At 53.6% G+C, this 9455-nt stretch overlaps 1 long non-coding RNA gene across 2 annotated transcripts; it reads left to right on the top strand.

The window, feature by feature from the left end:
• Positions 1–737: 737 nt before the first annotated feature.
• Positions 738–8756, top strand: LOC149992026 (uncharacterized). Of its 2 annotated transcripts, none has more exons than XR_016508506.1 (3): positions 738–897; positions 3464–3590; positions 8224–8756. It is a non-coding gene; the product is annotated as an uncharacterized LOC149992026 (long non-coding RNA). The 2 variants fall into 2 exon arrangements; XR_016508505.1 differs by lacking the exon at positions 738–897 and adding an exon at positions 2521–2585.
• The last annotated feature ends 699 nt before the right edge of the window (positions 8757–9455 follow it).

Here is a 9455-nt window from a genome sequence, read left to right as displayed (position 1 = left end):
GTATAACTGTCTAGTATGCCAGTTTTCAGTGAAGAGATTTCCCCCAAACATTTCCATGTGGCATATGCTTTTAAATCAACAACAAAAACTGAGCTGGGATTTGATCAGTTAAGCTTCCGTTTAATAGTAAATTCACAGCATTGATTTACATCAGATTCACAGCCAAAATCGTTACGGTTAGCATAAGAATCTGGGGTCACTGCAAAAATGAGATTGGAGGACCAGCTTTAAAACCGGAGGGAGCAGCTGGAGGGGCCTGAGTCAGCAGCACCAGAGCAAACCGCACCCTTTGGGGGAGTTCTCGTGGCTCACACCCACGTGGCCCACACCCACGTGGCCATTGAATGCTGCAGAGCAAAGAGATTAGAGTAGGAAGACAAGAAGGAGGGGATGGATGATGAAAAATACCCCCACTGAAACAAAAATGAGCAGAACGTTCCCCGCGTTTGCTTTAACAATACGTACCCCGCTTAGTGAAAGAGAACCCAAATGTAAGGAAAGAAATTAGTGAATTTGGTACCGCTGGTGTTCTCCTCTGCCTCTGGCAAACCACAGTCCTACTAGAACTCCCATTGTCTCAATTTTGCAGGTAGCGGGAGCCCACCTCCAGGCAGGCAGCCGAGATTGCTTATAGGCTAGGGGGGCGGGTGCCCAGGAGTAGGTCTTGGTGGCCGTGGTTCTGGTTCAGCATTTAGGAAACTAGACTGAAAGCGAGCACGTCTCTGTTTACCCTGCAGGAGGCTACCCTGAGCACTTGAAGATGAAGAGAAACCCGAAGGAATGAGATAAGACACAACTTCAGAAGCGATGGTACATGCGCCTCTAAAGAAAGGTCCCCCGGGTTGCAATGTTTGGCAGAGGAAGAGCTATGGGGAAATACTAAAGCTCACTCTAAAGGTAAACATGGAAATGTGAGATAAAAGAGCCGAATCATCTGATATCACAAATATCAAAAAGAAAGCAAGAAATGACTTGATTTTTGCCTGTGCCTGTGGCGACCTCAGGGAGTTGTCTTCACACGCCACCTTCCTTTGGGACAGTCCTACCCAGTCTCATATCTTTGCGTGTATCTCGCTGCTGTATCAGAGTTGGCAAACTCGTGGAAAATTCCTTAAATGGAATTCATCACGCCCCACCCCACCTCACCCTCAAGTTTCTCACAGGTTCCTTCTCAGCCCCTTTGCCAAACTGGTAAATAATTAGTGCAGACATGGGTAATATCTACTTCTGGGGATTAACTCTGTTTTTATTGAGACCATTCCCATGGTTGGCACATAAATACTTTAGTGATCTTACCCGGGAGCTGTACTTGCCATCATTTTCAAACTACGTGTTCCACATTACCACTATTAAAATCACCTTTGTTCTACTTGTATACAAAGAACTGTTGAGAAAAATCTGAAAGTTTCATTTAGTTCATGTCTTTCACTGGAGTCTTAAAGAGCCAGTCTAGCTGGGGCCTTCATCAGAAACGTGCCATCTGGTACTGAAGTGCTGAGATACTGCACACGTCACAGATAGTTAAATGGCTGCTATCTTGTTTAACCTGCAGCTTCCTCAGAGCAAAACTTCTTAATGTTATTTTTACTCTTTGAAGGAACATACATACCACTGACCTCTAAGTGATATCCTGGCTCCTCTCAATAAAAAAAAAAAAATAAAAATCCAAATGAGACAGAAATCTAGGAAGGGAACCCAGCCAGAAGAGCCAAACCAGAGGAAATTGAAAACAACATTCAGTGCCCGCCAAGTTTGTAAAGCGTTATTAAAAATGGTCCTCCCAACCCCACCCCACCTTGTCCTTAGGAAGAAAGAACGCAGGGGATAAAGAATGAATGAATAGAATCAATAAATATGGTGGTGGTGCCGTATGCAAAAACAACAGGTCATACTTTTAGATTTGTGAAGTCACTTCTCAACTGGGCTTTGCCCTGTAGAGCAGGTGGAGCATCTTCAGACATGTATGTTACATGAAATAATCACTTCCACTCTAAAAATATTCTCCTGCTACTAATTCAATTAAAAAGTGCAGCAGGAAAGCTTAATTAAGATTTCTAGGTTGTTAAAACTCATCTTCCAGGGGAAATAAAAGCATATATACACACACACACATACATTTTATATATACACACACACACACACACACATTTTATACACACACACACACACACACTATCCTTAGAGTGCTATGGTCTGATTGCAAAAAACAACTAACATTATCAGTCAAGAAGTCTCTGTTCCTTTACCTGTGCTTAGGACGGGGCCCTAGCATGGGGTTTTCACTGAGTAAACCCAAGACTGCTGGGCAGCTGATGAGAACGTTGTTCTGTTAGTAACGTCAGCCTCAGCCTCGGGAGACAGCAGTTGACAGGAAGCCAGATCCCTTCGGGAAATTTGGGACTAGTTGAAACCTTCCTACCCCACCTTGCTTTGATGATGATGACTGATAAGTCTTAATTTTTCGGCACCTGGTATTAACAGCGCAGGCCTCGCAGCCCCAAAACAACAGCAGAGGATGAACTGAAACACCATTTACAGATGGGCACCGTGCCCCAGAGCCCGCAGAGAGAGCAGAAGGCAGCGGGGTGAGGAGGCAAGCTTGTTTTCCTTTTCCAGACATCAGAAATGGGGAAATCCAACCAGCCCCGAAGCCACACAAGACAGGAAAGAAGCGTGGTGGTCGGGGCTCTGGGCAAAGAGACCCACAGGCAGGGCCAGGATGGCTTTGAATAGATTTTAACATTGTACCCCCCAGGAGATGCACTCTGGGGTCAGCACCCCGTCCCAGGTGCGGTGCACTGCAGGCCACCACTTGGTGTGGGGTCTGCAGTGACAAGCAGCCCCAAGGTCAGAGGAAAACGAAGGCCTTCCAGAGGTCTGAACAGCCAGCCGGAGCCATGTGACAAGACCGCAGAGGTCTACTGTCTCTCCTCGGGGGTCTCAGCAGGTTGGGAGGAGGATGCTTGAACCCTTGGTTATTATAAAACAGCACCGAAGGAACATCAGGAGACAGAGCTAGGGTTTCAGAGTCTTATCGTGCAAGAGCCGGAGCTAGCACTCCATCCGTCCATCCCACGGCCTGGCCCACGTTCAGAGCGGCAGGAACTGTGCTAGGCTCTGGGGATTCAAGGGCGAGCAGTACAGAGTGGGCCTGCCTTCAAGAAGCCGCTGGCCTAGTGGGAGGAAGTAAACAGTGAGCACGAAGTACCCACGTGACAGTTACCAAGGATGGCAAGCGCTGGGCGGGCAGGCAAGGTGCCGGGAAAGGGGCGAGCGGGGCGAGCGCGCAGGGAGGCTGGAAGATGGGAGCGCGGAGGGAAGCGCGTCCCGGCAGCGGGGCCGGTGGCTCCGTGGCAGGGAAGGGCCCGAGGGGACACCGGTGGGACTGGACTGCGGTGGCAGTGGGCAGGCTGGGGCGCAGGAGGCCGCGGCGCTGCTGACCCGATGGAGGTTTTCTCCCCAGGGACCCCGAGAAGCTGGGAAGCCCAAGCTGACGTGTTCGTCCCTTTTCCATGGGACGCTGCGGAGCATGGACAGAGGCGCACCCGAATGGCCCGATGCAGAGGGAGAGGAGCGGAAACCGGGAGAAGGTAGGCTGGGCAGGACCGGCGAGCGTGGAGGGCGGCGGGAGGGAGGTGTCCCAGTTTCCATCCGGCCTTCCAGCTCCTGCGCCCCCCGTCTCCCTGGGCAGTGCCCCTTTGGTTTTGGCCTGTCCCTTTGTTCTTCACCCAGAGAGGAGCCTCCCTTCGTGGCGCCATGGCTCCCTGTCCCCATCTCCAGCTTGTCCCCAGCATCCTCCGGCACCGCCCTTGGATGTGCCCGATGCCCACGTCTCCCTGGCACTCCTCCCCTTGACCTCTGACCCGACAGGCTCCTCCCCTTACCTCTCTGTGCCTTTGGCTCCTCCTTCTCGTTCCACCCCCTACGTCACTCAACACAGCGCCCAACACGCTGAACCAAAGGTCCACTCGATACTCCACCTCGCGCACCATCCGCGGCCTGCGCCTCCCACCCTCGCCCTGAAGGCCGGGCTGCCTCCTGAGCCCCACGGGAGCCCCGCAGCTCCTTAGGACAGGGTTGGGCCGGCAGCTATACAACTCGGAAAAATGTGGACTTGACACTGACAGTGGGCGTGTTTCATTGTATGTAAATTACACGTCAGTGAAGCTTTAAGAAGCAAAACAAAGGGCAGAAGTGCCCCTGTCCTGCTGTCCCTGCCCAGCTGTGACCTCCACAGCCGTGTCATCGTCACCAGCAAGCCGTGCCTGGCCTCGAGCGCTTGTCCCACTTGACTCTTCCCTCTAACTCACTTCCCAAGTCCAGGCGTTGCCAGTCCGCCAAGTCTCATCCCCCGGGATTTCCCAAATCCAGGCTGGCCCCCCATCACCACCCCATCTGAGCTCCAACTGACCTCCATAAAAACCTTCTAGAACTCTCTAACGGGTGGCTGGCTGCATGGTCGCCATCACTTGGGGAGCATTCCAGCCTTTGTGTGTGTGTTGGGGGGAGCCAGTGCCGTGGGCCGTTATATGGGTCCAAGGCGTTAGTGCGTGGGGGAGAGGAGCTTGATTCAACCGAGTGCCCCCCGTCCTACAGGACTTCAGAGTGTCTCACCCACCTACCCTGCCTACCGACAGGTCTTGCCTGCTGTGACTTATCCAAATGCTAAGGCATTCTTGTACTGACCTGCTCCTGCTCTTCACTTCTCTGAGCGTCTCATACAGATGCCTTCTGAGCCTCTTCGAGGCAAACATGCCCATTCTATCTGGATGTCTGCACCTGATTACCTCACTGTGGCTTGACCACAGGAGCTGGGTAGTCTGCAAACCCAGGGATCATTCTATGTTGCTTGGACACCGAGCCAGCCGGGACTTGGGCCTCCTTCTTCCCAAGAAAGGGGCCATCGTCCCAAGGCTCGGCCTCCCCCAGGGGCAGATGGATTTTTTGCACCTTTCCTGGGCCCAGGTCTCCAGTTGCCAGGCAGCAGGAGTTCCCAGCCAGTTCGTGCAAACCGGCTGGCATCACAAACCAGACTTCCTGGCACCTGGCGGCCTGGGTTTTTCCCCTGTGACAGGGCTGCCCTCTCACGTGGGCCCTATAAAAAGGGACAGGCACAGAAGTCGGGAGCCTTCCCTGGAACATCTGCCTGCCAGGCTGGGCCCCGCCCCGCTCTCTGTGGGCTGCAGGGGGATGGGGTCCTGCCTTTCCCCTCTTGCTGACCTTGGCTTTGTAAGGGCCCACGTTCTGCTGCTAAGGTCTGTTCTTTACCCCTGACAGTGACTGTGACGGTGTGAAGTCCAACCTGAGCCCCAGGAGCTCCCTCTTCTTTACTCTTTGCTGGCCGGGTTGGTTGCCTTTGATCTCTTCACTCCCCTGTCCTGGGGGCAAGCGTCCCTGCTCTGTGCCACTGGTCAGCAGCAAGCTCCCCCCTCTCTGACCCGACGGTGCTGTATTCATAGTTCTCTAAAGGCCCTTCCTTCTGCCTGTGTGAGCATCCTGTTCCTCCCACTCCGCTACTTCCCGTGCATTCTGGGACGGGCGCCTATCTGAGCTCAGTTCAGGGCCTCTCGCTCTAGAAATATTTACTGAGTATCTGTGATATTTAAGATATTACTCTAGATGCTGCAGATATACATACATAGAGAATGCGCCCATGCCTTTGAGAAATTCGTAATATATTCATGTATCGTCCTTGGGATAAAAAGATATAAGTAGAAAAGGGAAATGTAGAGGAAGAAGAGTGGTCATATTTATAATCAAACAATGATCAATATCACTGTGCTCAGTTTGGACCAGGTAGGGACATGATGATGGGGTGACAGCAGTGCAGGAAACTGGGTGCTGGCCACTGTAGTCCTTTCCAGGGGCTCCCCCAAGCTTGGCAAAGATAAGGTCCCACCCTCTTGGGTCTGCTGAGGTCCCATGTGAACATGCCCGCAAATCTTCCCTCTGCTGCTGGAGTAGAGAAAGCAGTTCACTTGGGGAGGAAGCGGCGCGTTTCACGAGCATCTCCACTTGCTACTTGCTAAGACCAGGCTGCTTCTGGCCACGGGAGGAGTGAAGCCAACCGCCACTTCTGCAGGGAACCGTATGGTCCCACCGTAGTGAGGAGAAGAGCAAGATTCTTCCAGGAGGCAGAGCCTAGGGAAAGAGGAAACCGTTTGGGGAGACCACACTCTTGGGTGACTCGAAAGATCAGATGAGTCTCCTCTAAAGTGAATGAATGAATGAATGAATGAATGGAGAAAGTGAGTTAAGCGAAATGAAATGATGCCTGCCATCATTTGGTTCTGCCTCCTCTCGCTGCACAGTGTCACTTCCTTATGGAATAAGAGGATGGACCAGGCCCAGGAGGTGGGAGGAGATCCCCCAGGAGCCTTATTCTCCGTTCTCTTTGGCAAACCGCCATTTCCCGCCGGGGGACCTTGGGCAGGCTGTGGCTGGAGTAATTGGCCATAACATGGTCAGGGGCCAAAGGGCACGTGTGTTCATTACCGGGAAGTGAGAAAAATAGAGATCTGATGTCAGAAGGAGGGACATGCACCTCCTAGGCTAAGTGCTTCTTGCAGATGTGAAGTGGGGGCTTCAACATGGTCTTGCTCGTAAAAGATTCTCGCTCCTAAAAACGTTTTAATCACAAAACGTTTCCTTTGTTCTGAGGCATCCACTTGGCTTTGCAAGGTTGGCCAGAGGTGTGTGACAAGGACTGTTATTCTTGCTCTGAAAGCAGTGGCGCCCTTCCAGGTGCACGGCGTGGCCCCAGCTGGTCTCCCCAGGCTCCCTGCCAGCTGCTGCCCTGGGGCTTGGATGGGCCAGGGGTAGCGTCTTAAAAATAAAGACTTTCCAAATGAAGGATAGAAGAGACTTGGATATATTCCTGCAGGCACGAAATTAAAAAAGAGCAGATTCTCTGAAAAACAAAACAACAAAACAAAAACAAATAAAGAAAAAAACAGGCCCTGATTCTCACCCAAACCCAAGCCAGGCAGCTGGACAGTTCCACCAGCTGAGGCTGACTTTCTCCTCCTCTCAGCGCCCACCTATGGCCTCAAACTGTGTGTGTCCCCACCGTGTGCCCAGCAGGGTGGCGTGTTGCTCTGAAGGAGCCTTGGGTCCATCCAGGTGGACAATTGGGACCAGATGGACCTCACGCACGATCTGAGGCGCGAGCAGGACAACGGGCCTGCAGGAGGCGCCAGAGAGGACACTGGAGCTCAGGAGACTTCGCCCGGGCTCATTCAGGACAGACATGTTTCAGCCGTCACCCGCTGAGGGGTGGGACATTGTCTTTGCCACCAGCTATAGGAAATAAATAATCTATATAATCTTGGCTGCCTGAGGGGAGTGGATGTCACTTGCCCTGACACCGTAATAGTACTGGTATGTGGCTTGTCACATCAGAGAACGTAGGTCTGGAAGGAAGGGCGCTAGGGACCGAATGTCCGTGTCCCCTCAGATTCATATGTTGAACCCTAATCCCCAATATGATGGCATTTGGAGGTGGGGCCTTTGGAAAGTGATGACGATCCCGTATGAATGGGACTGGTGCCCTCGTGACCGGGTTTAGGACCCCAGAGAGCGCCCTCACGCCTTCCGCCATGAGAGGACACGCGCTTCTCCTCCAGCCAGAGCCTGAGTGACACAGCACAGCTGGGGGCAGTGCGGCCGCAGAGCCACCTGCGAGTGGGCACCGTCCCCTCAGAGACTCTCAGGCAGCCCGGTGACCCGCAGGGGGAATGCCCTTGCTCACGGTCACGCAGCTGCCACTGCGCCATGCTGCCCTGCAAGGAGGAGGGACTGGAAACTTGGGACTCCAGGGCTGAGCCACATTTCAAAGCGTTTTTTCAGTCTGTGAGGACAGGATGCTGCAAATTATTTATAGGAGGTGCTGAGGTCTTGACATCATTGGCTGGCATTGGGGAAGGGGCAGAAATGTGTCCCGTGCCATCAGGATCCTCCCCGAGGGGGACACAGGGACCTGTCCAGAAGAGCCCCAGCCTGTCCGCACGGTACACCTCCCGGGCCTGCCTGAAATGGCTGCTGCTGCGCTGGCTGCCAACTCAGCCATCCACGGTCACGGGCAAGTAGCCAGGAGCCTGCAGAACCGTGGGCAGGACACCGGCTCATTGGACAAGGCCGCGGAACACTCTTAAATTTAAATCCGCTCCTCGAATTAGGGACATGTTTACTCACATAATACAACTTTATTATGTTTACACACAGTTAACCACAGCCCGTGGGTTCTCCATACGCAGAAATGTTGTCAGAGGATTGGCCGTTTCTGAGCTTTTCCGTGAGGATTAATTTGTGGCTTGTTCATTGCTTTTGTCATCTGCCGGCGTTTGCCAGCGGGGCAAGCCGTTGCCCGAAGCCATTGGCCGTTTATGGAGAACTCAGCCTGGAGAAACTTAAATTTCAGGAAGACATTCTCCTGGGCACCGCGTGGTTACTCGCCCAGCTTCTACCACTGCTCCTTCATCGCAAGAACCCGGACTGTTTTCATGGCCACCCCAGTCTTCTTTCTTGGTAGAGGGCCCGGGATAAGTGCCTGGAGGTGGCACCCTCTGCACACTGTCACGAGTGGATGTGAGCCCACAGCTGTCACAGCCATCGGCTATCGGCTGTCCTCCTGGGTGGAGGGGGACCACTCACGAACCACGGGGAGCAGAGCAGGAGCCATGGATGAAGCCCACCCGGCCACCCCTCACCTCTGGACTCCAGTCACACCGGCCGGAGAGTTCGTTCACTGCCGCAACCCCTTCCAGGTGGACCTCCCGCCACCTGCAGCCCACAGCGTCCTGAGAACCGCCGTTCTGCCCAACCTCTGCTCCCCTTTAAATGGGTGAAGGGTTGTCTGTAAGTGTCCCTTCAGGGGATTCCCTTGTTCCTGTTTGCTCCTGAATTGGACCCTGGTATTTGAGCACCCGCATCCCACCAGCGATGCTCTTCCTCCATCTTTGTTCGAGTGTCGCCCAAAACAGACCCCACGACAAGGACTTGGCTGTGGGGTTTACTTGCAAGATGACCCCAGGAAGGATGGGGCAGAGGTGAAGAAGAAAGATGGGGACAGAGGAAGGTCCCGAATAGGGGTAAGACGGGGTTCCCATGGCCAGCCATGAGCTCAAGCACCTGGGCCCTGGAGAGATGCGAGGAGCAGGCTCCCATTGAATATTTATCCCCAGGTTCACATCCGCATGGGCTGAGAGGTCCCTGGGAGCTCAAACTGCCCTGGCACTTCTAGGCTCTGCCTACAGGGGAGGGAGCAACTTCCCATGGCAGCGGCGGGAGAGAAAGCAGAAGCCAGCCAGCAGGTGTCCGCCTGGCGGGAGAGGTGGACGGGCATCACAGCCTGCTCTGTGCTCAGTCATGGAAGACTCAGGTTCCTTCTCTGTAACATGGGGCTAGTGGTGCTCACATGGCAGGGCTGATGGGAGGAGCAGTAGCAAAGGTACTTC

The sequence above is a fragment of the Furipterus horrens genome, unplaced genomic scaffold (assembly GCF_987537825.1).
Source record: "Furipterus horrens unplaced genomic scaffold, mFurHor1.1.pri manual_scaffold_16, whole genome shotgun sequence".
In the NCBI taxonomy this organism is placed as follows: domain Eukaryota; kingdom Metazoa; phylum Chordata; class Mammalia; order Chiroptera; family Furipteridae; genus Furipterus; species Furipterus horrens.
This window is presented reverse-complemented; position numbering and strand designations above follow the sequence as displayed.